The 13334-nt window shown below is 43.1% G+C and overlaps 1 pseudogene; it reads left to right on the top strand.

Moving 5' to 3' along the window:
• The first annotated feature begins 409 nt into the window (after nucleotides 1-409).
• LOC124019159 lies at nucleotides 410-7703 on the top strand (annotated as a pseudogene).
• Nucleotides 7704-13334: the final 5631 nt, after the last annotated feature.

Raw genomic sequence — 13334 nt, 5'->3', positions numbered from 1 at the left:
AGGACCTGGGCTGGTGTGGTTACACGTGCTCTACGGTTGGGAGGCCAGTTGGATGTACTGCCAAATTCTCTTAAATGATGTGAGGTGGCTTATGGTAGAGAAACATTAAATTTTCTGGCAACAGCTCTGGTGGACATCCCTGCAGTCACATGCCAATTGCATGCTCCTTTGAAACTTGAGACATCTGTGGTCTTGTGTGACAAAACTGCACACTTTAGAGTGTCCTTCTATTGTCCCCAGCACAAGGTGCACCTGTGTAATGATCATGCTCTTTAATCAGCTTCTTGATATGCCACACCTGAAGGTAGATGTATTATCTTGGCAGAGGAGAAATGCTCACTAACAGGGATGTAAACAAATTTGTGCACAAATTTTGAGCGAAATAAGCTTTTTGTGCGCGTATGTAAAATGTCTTGGCTCTTTTATTTCAGCTCATGAGACCAACACTTTACATGTCGCATTTATATTTTTGTTCGGTATAGTTTTTAAATTAATTTCTGAGTTCTAGTAAACGTTAATATTGTGAGAACGCAAGTGGGCGCAGTTTTCTTTTCGAAAGCTACATTTGGCCTATTCGACGACATCCGTCCATAGCTGTCGTTGGTTTGTCTGTCAGTGTGATTCCACGTCTGTGAGAATGGAAGAGAAACCAGACACAGTCGCGTCTTCTCGGGATGAGAGAAAAGCTAAAGAGAAGGCTGAAATACTGCAAAGGGAAATGCAGCGGAAGAGTTTCAAACTGGTCAGAGAGGAGAGACTGGAGATTTGTGTAGTCCACTGTTTACAAGCTAGCTAGATGTTATGCTATCCGGCTAGCAAGCTACACCGGCGGCTTGCAAAATAACACTTATTGCAATGCATTGCAACGTTTAACAATGTTGAACTTTGGATAAAACTCTGACTGTTCGTACCGAGTGACATTGTCAAAAGTAGATATTGCCCATTCATGTATTCCAAAGTTAGTAACTATTGCATTAATTTGAGTCATTGTCAATGTAAAAATAAGCAGCTGACAATGACTACCGAAATGTTCAGGGCTCATATAAAGCTTCTCCGAGTAGGAGTACTGATTTAGGATCAGTTTTCCCTATTAGATCACATGGACAGGGGGCACCTGATCCTAGATCAGCACTCCTACGCTTTATACAATTTGTACATGTAATTATCTATCGTCACCTCCTTTCCAGGTAGCTAAGATCCTGAAGAAGCAGGAGAGTGAGCGGACACAGGAGGAGTCTGCGGATCTACTTCTGCACCAGGACACCGTACAGGAGTTGTGTTCGCGGCAGGTCCGCAGGAACGTTCTAAAGAGGAAGCAAGAAGAGGTCTGGTTGACGCGTCTTTAGAACTGCCCAATAAAACAGCCTGGTTCCAGATCTGTTTGGGTGATCTTCCCAAACTGCTTGTCAATTCAAACATGGCAATTCCATTGGAAGTTGGCAAAAACAGACTAGCACCCAGGCTACCAATAACATGGTCTAAGTGCCGCTCTCTCCTTGTCTCATGTCTTTAGTCTTTACTGACCTGAAACGCCAGGCTAGGAGGGGTGACTATTAGCATGGCATTTGCTTGATATGTCTCTCTGTCTTTGTGCTGTTGTAGGTATTTGATGATACAGAGGACCTGAGGTGTAAAGTGGGACAGTTGGCTGAGGCAGTCAGACAGGCTCAACACCTGGTTATCTACACTGGAGCCGGGATCAGTACGGTAAATACTGGGGCTCTGTATTTCACACACTGGCTGTGTTCCACTGGTCTAAGGGCCCGTTTATTTATGCTATCATGTCAACTCATTGTCATGCCAACCAAATATTTGGCAGCGTTGGCAAGAGCACAAACAGATCTGGGGTCAGGGTATAACTTTGTTCTGGGGTGTGTTCACAGGAACTGAATGGCCAAAAGGGGAGGGACTAACCTGAACCAAAATGAAATGCTTGTTTTCATTGCGAAACGTTTTCTACGGTGTGCACTCATATAGCCTTTTTCAAATCTCTCCTCGGGGACCCCCGGCCGTTCTTGAACTTTTCCAGAGGTAGCACACCTTATTCAACTTACAGGAGTTATTAGGGTTAAGGGCCTTGCTCAATGGCACATTGGCAGATTTTTCACCTAGTCTGCTCGGAGTTTCGAACCAGCGACCTTTCCGGTTACTGGCCCAATCGGCTAGGATACCTGTCACCCATCATGACAAGAGTGACATGTTTCTGTGTCATGTTTTGCAGGCAGCGTCCATCCCAGACTACAGGGGACCAAATGGGGTTTGGACACAGCTACAGAAGGGCAGAGCTGTCAGGTGAGACAGGCTGGAGTCAACCAGATGGCAACTTCATCATACTGCATGTAATTAAGTCAACAAGAGGGCATCTTCATCATACTGCATGTAATTAAGTCAACAAGGGGGCATCTTCATCATACTGCATGTAATTAAGTCAACAAGAGGGCATCTTCATCATACTGCATGTAATTAAGTCAACGAGGGCATCTTCATCATACTGCATGTAATTAAGTCAACAAGAGGGCATCTTCATCATACTGCATGTAATTAAGTCAACAAGAGGGCATCTTCATCATACTGCATGTAATTAAGTCAACAAGAGGGCATCTTCATCATACTGCATGTAATTAAGTCAACAAGAGGGCAACTTAGTCATACTGCATTTAATTAAGTCAACAAGATGGCATCTTCATCATACTGCATGTAATTAAGTCAACAAGATGGCATCTTCGTCATACTGCATGTAATTAAGTCAACAAGAGGGCATCTTCATACTGCATGTAATTAAGTCAACAAGATGGCAACTTCGTCATACTGCGTGTAATTAAGTCGAGGGCAACTTCGTCATACTGCGTGTAATTAAGTCATCTCTCTCTCAACAGCTCGTCAGACCTGAGTGAAGCAGAACCAACTCTTACACACATGTGTATCAGGATGCTGCATGAGGAGAACATGGTCAGTGAGCTGGGTGTGTGTCGTCATGGACCTTGTGCTTGTTGCTTCGTCCGATAATTGAAAGGTTTTGAGGTGTCTGTATGATGATTTCCAACGTGTGTGTGTGTGTGTGTGTGTGTGTGTGTGTGTGTGTGTGTGTGTGTGTGCAGGTGCAGCACGTAGTGTCTCAGAACTGTGATGGGCTCCACCTGCGTAGCGGTCTTCCCAGACACACCCTCTCTGAGCTGCACGGCAACATGTTCATCGAGGTAGGACACACCCTCTCACTACATACAGTGTATACTACGTACAGTGTATACTACATACTGTGTATACTACATACAGTGTATACTACATACAGTGTATACTACATACTGTGTATACTACATACTGTGTATACTACGTACAGTGTATACTACATACTGTATATACTTCATACTGTATATACTACGTACAGTGTATACTACGTACTGTGTATACTACGTACAGTGTATACTACGTACAGTGTATACTACGTACAGTGTATACTACGTACTGTGTATACTACGTACTGTGTATACTACGTACAGTGTATACTACGTACAGTGTATACTACGTACTGTGTATACTACGTACTGTGTATACTACGTACTGTGTATACTACGTACAGTGTATACTACGTACTGTGTATACTACGTACAGTGTATACTACGTACAGTGTATACTACGTACAGTGTATACTACGTACTGTGTATACTACGTACTGTATATACTACGTACAGTGTATACTACGTACTGTGTATACTACGTACTGTATATACTACGTACAGTGTATACTACGTACTGTATATACTACGTACAGTGTATACTACGTACAGTGTATGTTCCACCTAAAGAACTCACTGTATTATTCTGACATTTCCTGTTTTACAGGTGTGTACTTCCTGTTCCCCGGTGAGGGAGTTTGTGCGACTCTTTGACGTGACGGAGCGCACCGCGAGGCACCGGCACGGGACGGGGCGGCGGTGCGCCCACTGCGGGGGCGAGCTCAGGGACACCATCGTACATTTCGGGGAGAGGGGCATCCTGGAGCAGCCTCTCAACTGGAGGGGGGCAACGAACGCTGCTGAGAGGGCTGACGTTATCCTCTGCCTGGGCTCCAGCCTGAAGGTAAGGACCGCATGTACTAACACACAGCATCAATAAAGCCTGAAGGTAAGGACCGCATGTACTAACACACAGCATCAATAAAGCCTGAAGGTAAGGACCGAATGTACTAACACACAGCATCAATAAAGCCTGAAGGTAAGGACCACATGTACTAACACACAGCATCAATAAAGCCTGAAGGTAAGGACCACATGTACTAACACACAGCATCAATAAAGCCTGAAGGACTGCATGTACTAACACACAGCATCAATAAAGCCTGAAGGACCGCATGTACTAACACACAGCATCAATAAAGCCCGAAGGTAAGGACCACATGTACTAACACACAGCATCAATAAAGCCTGAAGGACTGCATGTACTAACACACAGCATCAATAAAGCCTGAAGGTAAGGACCGCATGTACTAACACACAGCATCAATAAAGCCTGAAGGACTGCATGTACTAACACACAGCATCAATAAAGCCTGAAGGTAAGGACCGCATGTACTAACACACAGCATCAATAAAGCCTGAAGGTAAGGACCGAATGTACTAACACACAGCATCAATAAAGCCTGAAGGTAAGGACCACATGTACTAACACACAGCATCAATAAAGCCTGAAGGACTGCATGTACTACTAACACACAGCATCAATAAAGCCTGAAGGTAAGGACCGCATGTACTAACACACGGCATCAATAAAGCCTGAAGGTAAGGACCGCATGTACTAACACACAGCATCAATAAAGCCTGAAGGTAAGGACCACATGTACTAACACACAGCATCAATAAAGCCTGAAGGTAAGGACCACATGTACTAAAACACAGCATCAATAAAGCCTGAAGGTAAGGACCGCATGTACTAACACACAGCATCAATAAAGCCTGAAGGTAAGGACCGCATGTACTAACACACAGCATCAATAAAGCCTGAAGGTAAGGACCACATGTACTAACACACAGCAGGACTGTCAGGATGAATAGACTAAAACAGAGTGCTGCCACCTCACAGGACAATGAAATTGAATGCAAAATGAAATAGAACTTCTGTGAATATTGAATAGAATTGAGTGTTTTTTTAGTTGTAGAATGTTGACTGACTCCTCCTACTTCGTTTGTATGTCATCAGTGTGGTTAGACTGATCTTTCCATCTCGTTACCAGGTGCTGAAGAAGTATGGCTGTCTATGGAGCATGAATAGACCTGCTATCAGGAGACCCAAACTCTATATCATCAATCTACAGGTCATCTTGCTACTACTTACCATGATCCAGCGTTTCCCAATCCTGGTCCCTGGCATTGCCCCAGCATTAACATATTCATGATTAGTGCTGGACGATGCTGTTTCAATTGCACGTCTTTGGGCCCCCGGGACCAGGATTGGGAAACACTGACTTGAACCAATAAAGCCTTTGTGTTTGAGTTGAATCTTGATCATTCAATGTAGTTTCACTTAGTTCTCCCACAGAGATGGGGCCCTGGTCACAAGTAGTGCACTATAAAGGGCCCTGGTCACAAGTAGTGCTAGTGCACTATAAAGGGAATAGGGGGCCTGATTGATGATGACCTCTGTCTTGTTTTAGTGGACACCTAAAGACAACCTGGCCACGCTGAAGATCCATGGGAAATGTGACGTGTGATGCGTCTCCTTATGGAGGAGCTGAACATTCAGATCCCTGCCTACAACCAGTAAGACCTGTCTCAAAACACACACCTCGGCTGTCTTCACTGGGAAGCAAACTGGTTGGAACGTGGAGGGACATACCTCAACTTGTTGTTGCTAAAAGTTTTCTGTTACAAATAGTTATTTTTTTAAAAATGTAATCATTATTTAACTAGGCAAGTCGTGATCAGTTGTATGTTATGGTGTTGAATCGGGTGCGTTTGCCCTCGCACGATCATTGTTTAAATTGCACCGCTTTGGGTCCCCAGGACCAAGATTGGAAACCACTGACTTGAACCAATAAAGCCTGTGTTACAGAGTTGAATGCTATTAGTTATGCTATGGTGTGCACTAATGAATACACCCCACCTGGATCACCCTGACTGACTCATTCCTAACTGGCCTTCCTCAGGACAGAGGACCCTGTACTCAGCTTGGCCACGCCGCTGAGACCAGAAGAGGAGGACAGTTACACTCGTAAACTCATAGCTCCGCCCGCTGGCGGGGAGGACTGCTCACCAGACTCCCTGGGACAGGCTGGAGGGAAGGACTGCTCACCAGACTCCCTGGGACAGGCTGGAGGGAAGGACTGCTCACCAGACTCCCTGGGACAGGCTGGAGGGAAGGACTGCTCACCAGACTCCCTGGGACAGGGTGAAGGAACAGCAGTACAAGGAGGCTGGTTCGGACGAGGGTACTCCAAAGGGAGGAAGAGGAGGAAGAGGAGGAGGACAGTGATGGTGTAGCAGAATGTTAATCATAGTAGAAATTTGACACACGATTCTCCATCTCCTTTTTGTTCTGATTGGTTGTTTTGAAATGGACCTTGATAGTAAGGAAGACGTACCAACAGAAAGAAGTGAGGGGGGGAGGAACCTCACTAAGACGGAGCTGTTTGTGATGCAGAGTATTATGAAGTATTATTATGGTTTCAGATACTACCTCTTTAAGCCTGAGGGAGCATCCTAATAATCTCTCCTTTCTGGTCGTCACTAGTTACCACAGCCACAAAGTCACAAACCCTGCCTCTTTACACAATTTAAAATGTCATTTTAACCCTAACCACACTGCTAACCTTATGCCTAACCTTAAATTATGACCAAAAATCCCCCCCTCCCAAAACAAAAATATATATATATATCTCATATGATATAGCCAATTTTTACTTTGTGGTTGTGCTATCTAGTGGAAACACTTTCTCCTGAAGTGTGCACTTGTTGACTTACCGTCATGGATTTAAATGAAAATGACCGGTATTTGGAAACTCCCTCTGATGCCTACACTAATCCAATGCTTTTCAGTTTGTGGGGAGTAGTGACCACTTCAGGAGGAGAGAATATTGGGCTGTAACCTAAGAGTTTGGTCTTTCAATTGAATGGTGCTTTTATGTAGTTTCATAGGAGTGGTGTTTTGTGTTTGTTATATGCACAGCACCTTACTAACTTTCCTCAGGGTTGCCGTCGGCGATGCCATCCTGTTACATACAGTACAGCACATTCATGGCATTAGTATCTGTCATTGGATGGTGTTATTGTCAGGCATTTGGTTTTACAATAATGGAAGTGTGAATTTAGGGTTTGTCCCAAATGGCAACCTGCTCTCTATGGGTCCTGTTCAAAAGTACACTACATGGGGAAGAGGGTACCATTTGGGATGGAATCTCAGTGTTAAATGTTGTGTTTTCTTGGTGCCACACATCAGTGTTCTCCCCAAAGAATAGAAGAGTCGCTGCCCTCCTTGTGGACTGGCTACGCCACTATGTAAACACTTAACAAATAATGTGACTTGTATTTATTTTTTTGAAGCATAAACCAGGTTTCCACTCAACCGTTTTATGTTATTACATATCAAACTATGGAAGACGAGGTGGGATCTTTGTCTGTAAAATGTATTATGTAGGAAATGTCGGTGTAAACGCTTTTATGAGCAAATATTGATTTAATAGCCGTCATATTAAAGTTAACTTACTGAGAAGACCACTTATGTAATCGCGTGACTAAGACTCGTTAGGAAATCATGCCGTTTATTAGGCTACAGATGAAATAAGTTACGATGAACTTCACAGGGTGGTGAAAGTGCACGGTGATGAGCTTGATGCTCCTTTAAATAAATATCAGGGTCTTATTCTGTTGATGGGATATTTACAATGTGACGCATTGTGGTAAGTCTCTACTTTGCTATATTTATAACCCTTTTGTTTCAGAGTTACTGTGAAGTCAGCCCAAAGGCCAGCAGATGGCGATGTTGAGTAGTTTCATCTTTCCGCCCAAAGGAAGTGCATGCAGCCGTGTCCCCTGTGGACCGGTTAGTACATAAAACATTCAGGCTGCCGTGTCCCCTGTGGACCGGTTAGTACATAAAACATTCAGGCTGCCGTGTCCCCTGTGGACCGGTTAGTACATAAAACATTCAGGCTGCCGTGTCCCCTGTGGACCGGTTAGTACATAAAACATTCAGGCTGCCGTGTCCCCTGTGGACCGGTTAGTACATAAAACATTCAGCCTGCCGTGTCCCCTGTGGACCGGTTAGTACATAAAACATTCAGCCTGCAAAAGTGCCAATTTCCTCCTCAACTGGATTTAATGGCGAGAAAGAGGGTCAACATTTGGAAATGATGCATACTTTATTTATGAAACAAAATGTTCCTCCACCATCGTAGAGTCTCTGCTAGTCCTGGATGTTATGCATTGAGTTTAACCAATCAGAGTCTCTGCTAGTCCTGGATGTTATGCATTGAGTTTAGCCAATCAGAGTCTCTGCTAGTCCTGGATGTTATGCATTGAGTTTAGCCAATCAGAGTCTCTGCTAGTCCTGGATGTTATGCATTGAGTTTAGCCAATCAGAGTCTCTGCTAGTCCTGGATGGTATGCATTGAGTTTAGCCAATCAGATTCTCTGCTAGTCCTGGATGTTCTGCATTGAGTTTAGCCAATCAGAGTCTCTGCTAGTTCTGGATGTTATGCATTGAGTTTAGCCAATCAAAGTCTCTGCTAGTCCTGGATGTTATGCATTGAGTTTAGCCAATCAGAGTCTCTGCTAGTCCTGGATGTTATGCATTGAGTTTAGCCAATCAGAGGCCCTGCTAGTCCTGGATGTTATGCATTGAGTTTAGCCAATCAGAGTCTCTGCTAGTCCTGGATGTTATGCATTGAGTTTAGCCAATCAGAGTCTCTGCTAGTCCTGGATGTTATGCATTGAGTTTAGCCAATCAGAGGCCCTGCTAGTCCTGGATGTTATGCATTGAGTTTAGCCAATCAGGGTCTCTGCTAGTCCTGGATGTTATGCATTGAGTTTAGCCAATCAGAGTCTCTGCTAGTCCTGGATGTTATGCATTGAGTTTAGCCAATCAGAGTCTCTGCTAGTCCTGGATGTTATGCATTGAGTTTAGCCAATCAGAGGCCCTGCTAGTCCTGGATGTTATGCATTGAGTTTAGCCAATCAGAGGCGCTGCTAGTCCTGGATGTTATGCATTGAGTTTAGCCAATCAGAGTCTCTGCTAGTCCTGGATGTTATGCATTGAGTTTAGCCAATCAGAGGCCCTGCTAGTCCTGGATGTTATGCATTGAGTTTAGCCAATCAGATTGCAGCAGTCTGTCCTTTTTAAAAATTGTATTGACTGATTGCATCCCAACTGAGGTGCATACACCTAACCTTATACCCATTAAAACCTCACCACTATAACACATAACCTTATACCCATTAAAACCTCACCACTATACCAACTAACCTTATACCCATTAAAACCTCACCACTATACCAACTGACCTTATACCCATTAAAACCTCACCACTATACCAACTAACCTTATACCCATTAAAACCTCACCACTATACCAACTAACCTTATACCCATTAAAACCTCACCAACTAACCTTATACCCATTAAAACCTCACCACTATACCAACTAACCTTATACCCATTAAAACTCACCACTATACCAACTAACCTTATACCCATTAAAACCTCACCACTATACCAACTAACCTTATACCCATTAAAACCTCACCAACATACCAACTAACCCTATACCCATTAAAACCTCACCACTATACCACCTAACCTTATACCCATTAAAACCTCACCACTATACCACCTAACCTTATACCCATTAAAACCTTACCACTATACCACCTAACCTTATACCCATTAAAACCTCACCACTATACCACCTAACCTTATACCCATTAAAACCTCACCACTATACCACCTAACCTTATACCCATTAAAGCTCACCACTATACCAACTAACCTTATACCCATTAAAACCTCACCACTATACCAACTAACATTATACCCATTAAAACCTCACCACTATACCAACTAACCTTATACCCATTAAAAACTCACCACTATACCAACTAACCCTACACCCATTAAAACCTTACCACTATACAAACTAACCCTAAACCCATTAAAACATCACCACTATACCAACTAACCTTATACCCATTAAAACCTCACCACTATACCACCTAATCTTATACCCATTAAAACCTCACCACTATACCACCTAACCTTATACCCATTAAAGCTCACCACTATACCAACTAACCTTATACCCATTAAAACCTCACCACTATACCAACTAACCTTATACCCATTAAAACCCCACCACTATACCAACTAACCCTACACCCATTAAAACCTCACCACTACACAAACTAACCCTAAACCCATTAAAACATCACCACTATACCAACTAACCCTACACCCATTAAAACCTCACCACTATACCAACTAACCCTAAACCCATTAAAACCTCACGACTATACCAACTAACCCTACACCCATTAAAACCTCACCACTATACCAACTAACCCTACACCCATTAAAACCTCACCACTATACCAACTAACCCTACACCCTTTAAAACCTCACCCCTATACCAACTAACCCTACACCCATTAAAACCTCACCACTATACCAACTAACCCTACACCCATTAAAACCTCACCACTATACCAACTAACCCTACACCCATTAAAACCTCACCACTATACCAACTAACCCTACACCCATTAAAACCTCACCACTATACCAACTAACCCTACACCCATTAAAACCTCACCACTATACCAACTAACCCTACACCCATTAAAACCTCACCACTATACCAACTAACCCTACACCCATTAAAACCTCACCACTATACCAACTAACCCTACACCCATTAAAACCTCACCACTGTTCCACTACAGCACCAGTCTGTTTGTTTCCCCCCTAGTCTGATAGTTTTCTAAATAATTGTTTCCCTACAGTGTAGAACTGGAGAGCTGCTAAAATGAGTCATGTGACGTGTCTTTGTGTTGCTCCATTGTCAGTCTAAGAGCAATTAAGAAAACCGTGAATTGTTGACAAATTATTTATTTTATTGGCCTCCTGAGTGGTCTAAGGCACTGCATTGCAGTGCTTGCTGTGCTACTAGAGGTCCTGGTTTGAGTCCAGGTGTAACGGATGGGAAACGGCTAGCCTAGTTAGCGGTGCGCGCTAAATAGTGTTTCAATCGGTTACATCACTTGCTCTGAGACCTTGAATTAGTGGTTCCCCTGGCTCTGCAAGGACCGCGGCTTTTGTGGAGCGATGGGTAACGATGCTTCGAGGGTGACTGTTATTGATGTGTGCAGAGGGTCCCTGGTTCGCGCCCGAGAATGGGCGAGGGGATGGTCTAAAGTTATACAGGCTCTGTCGCACCTGGCCGCGACCGGGAGACCAATGAGGGGGCGCACAATTGGCCCAGCGTCGTCCGAGTTAGGGGAGGGTTTGGCCGGCAGCGATGTTCTTGTCCCATCGCGCACTAGCGACTCCTGTGGCGGGCCGGGCGCTGTGCATGCTGACACGGTATTTCCTCCGACACATTGGTGCAGCTGGCTTTTGGGTTAAGCGGGCATTGTGTCAAGAAGCGGTGTGGCTTGGTTGGGTCGTGTTTCGGAGGACGCATGGCTCTCGACCTTCGCCTCTCCTGAGTCCATATAAAATGGAGTAAAAAAATATATAAAAAAATATTGAAATGAACTATTTTAATCAAAAGTACTATTGGTTTTAAGTCAGGAGATGTGTACTTTTCCACCTAAAACAACGGATTATTTTATATTATTATTTAATGTGGCTGCAACAACAGGGGGAGAAGGCACATTCCACCTAACTCATTTCAATGTATGGAATCACTTGTTTGGGATTTTAGGTAAACTTCCCCTTTATATGGAGGAAATCTTCAACTTTGCAGCCTGAATGGAGAATGTTTTATATACGAACCGGTCCATGGGGATATGACTGTATAGCGGGGATAATCATTTCACTGTAAAGTATACACCTGTTGTATTGGCGTATGTGCCCAATAACATTTGATTTGATATGAGTGTTTAGTTGGCTGCATGCTCTCCTTTTGGATGATAAGATGAAACGACTCAATATCGCAATTTGCCGGACTTTGGGCAACTATGAAGTATACATTGTCCACCCCTTGACTGTTTGTGTATTGTTACTATAATTTAAAGTTCCATTGAATCTATTCAAACTTTGCCTGTTGTATTGTTTTCTCTCTCAAAAACATTGGTTGACAGGAATGTGTTCTGGTACTTTGTTTACACGCTAATCGCGTAGATTTATCGGAAATGTATAGGTTGCGTTGTAAATTTGCTCTGGCTATCTACTCCGATTTCAGAGCACTCTCGTCTTGAGTGCCAGAGCGCAGAATAACTGATGAATTTACTAAAGATCAACACCTGTTGAATATGACCGGTGTCAATAAACGTCAGCATAAAAGGGTAATTAAATTGTATCCAGCAGCACAGTTACAATCACCAACCACCTGGATAAAAGGAAAACAACCTAACCAGCTCTGCTATGACGAGGGAAATGTTCAGAGTGAGGTGTTCTCTCATTTGTGTCCGGAAGTATCTAGCCGGTTAGCTTGGGCGCTTAATTGCCGTTGTGAGGTCAAAACGCTCGGATCAACCCAACCTTAAATATATATATATATATATATATATATATATATATATATATATATATATATATATATATATAAACATGTACACCGCAAAAGTATTTGAATTTATGAATGCCCAGAGCATACTCTGGCACTCCAGACTAAAGTCACATGCAGGAATCAATATCAATAATGAATTATGTAAATCATGCTTATACGACTTGTTTGTGTAGCAGTATATAAGGACTGAGAGGGAACGCCCTTGTCAGAGTTTTCATCAAGCTTGGATTGAGTTCGTGAACCTCTCCGGTCCTGAAAATAAAGATAGATTCATTTACACTGAGTTTGACTCCTTACTGGTGGAGTTCCACAACAATCTTTTAGAAGCAAACAAATTATACAAGAGGTCTATGCTTATTATAGATTTTAAAAACATATCATTCATGTGATAAGTAGACATTGTTTTGCAGATAATGGATTTAATTTATTGATCTATTGAATACATGAATACTGTTGGATTCTAGCTTGTAATCGAACTATTCATGTTACCAGACTGGAACTTATTGATTACTTTGCATGTAGGAATGTATATGTTGGGGTCAATGGAGGGTGGATAAGAACTAAGTGTATGGAAAGTTACTGAGACAAGAGGGAGTGCAGAAAGTTTCCACTCTGTCAAA

The sequence above is a fragment of the Oncorhynchus gorbuscha genome, unplaced genomic scaffold (assembly GCF_021184085.1).
Source record: "Oncorhynchus gorbuscha isolate QuinsamMale2020 ecotype Even-year unplaced genomic scaffold, OgorEven_v1.0 Un_scaffold_723, whole genome shotgun sequence".
Lineage (NCBI taxonomy): Eukaryota > Metazoa > Chordata > Actinopteri > Salmoniformes > Salmonidae > Oncorhynchus > Oncorhynchus gorbuscha.
This window is presented reverse-complemented; position numbering and strand designations above follow the sequence as displayed.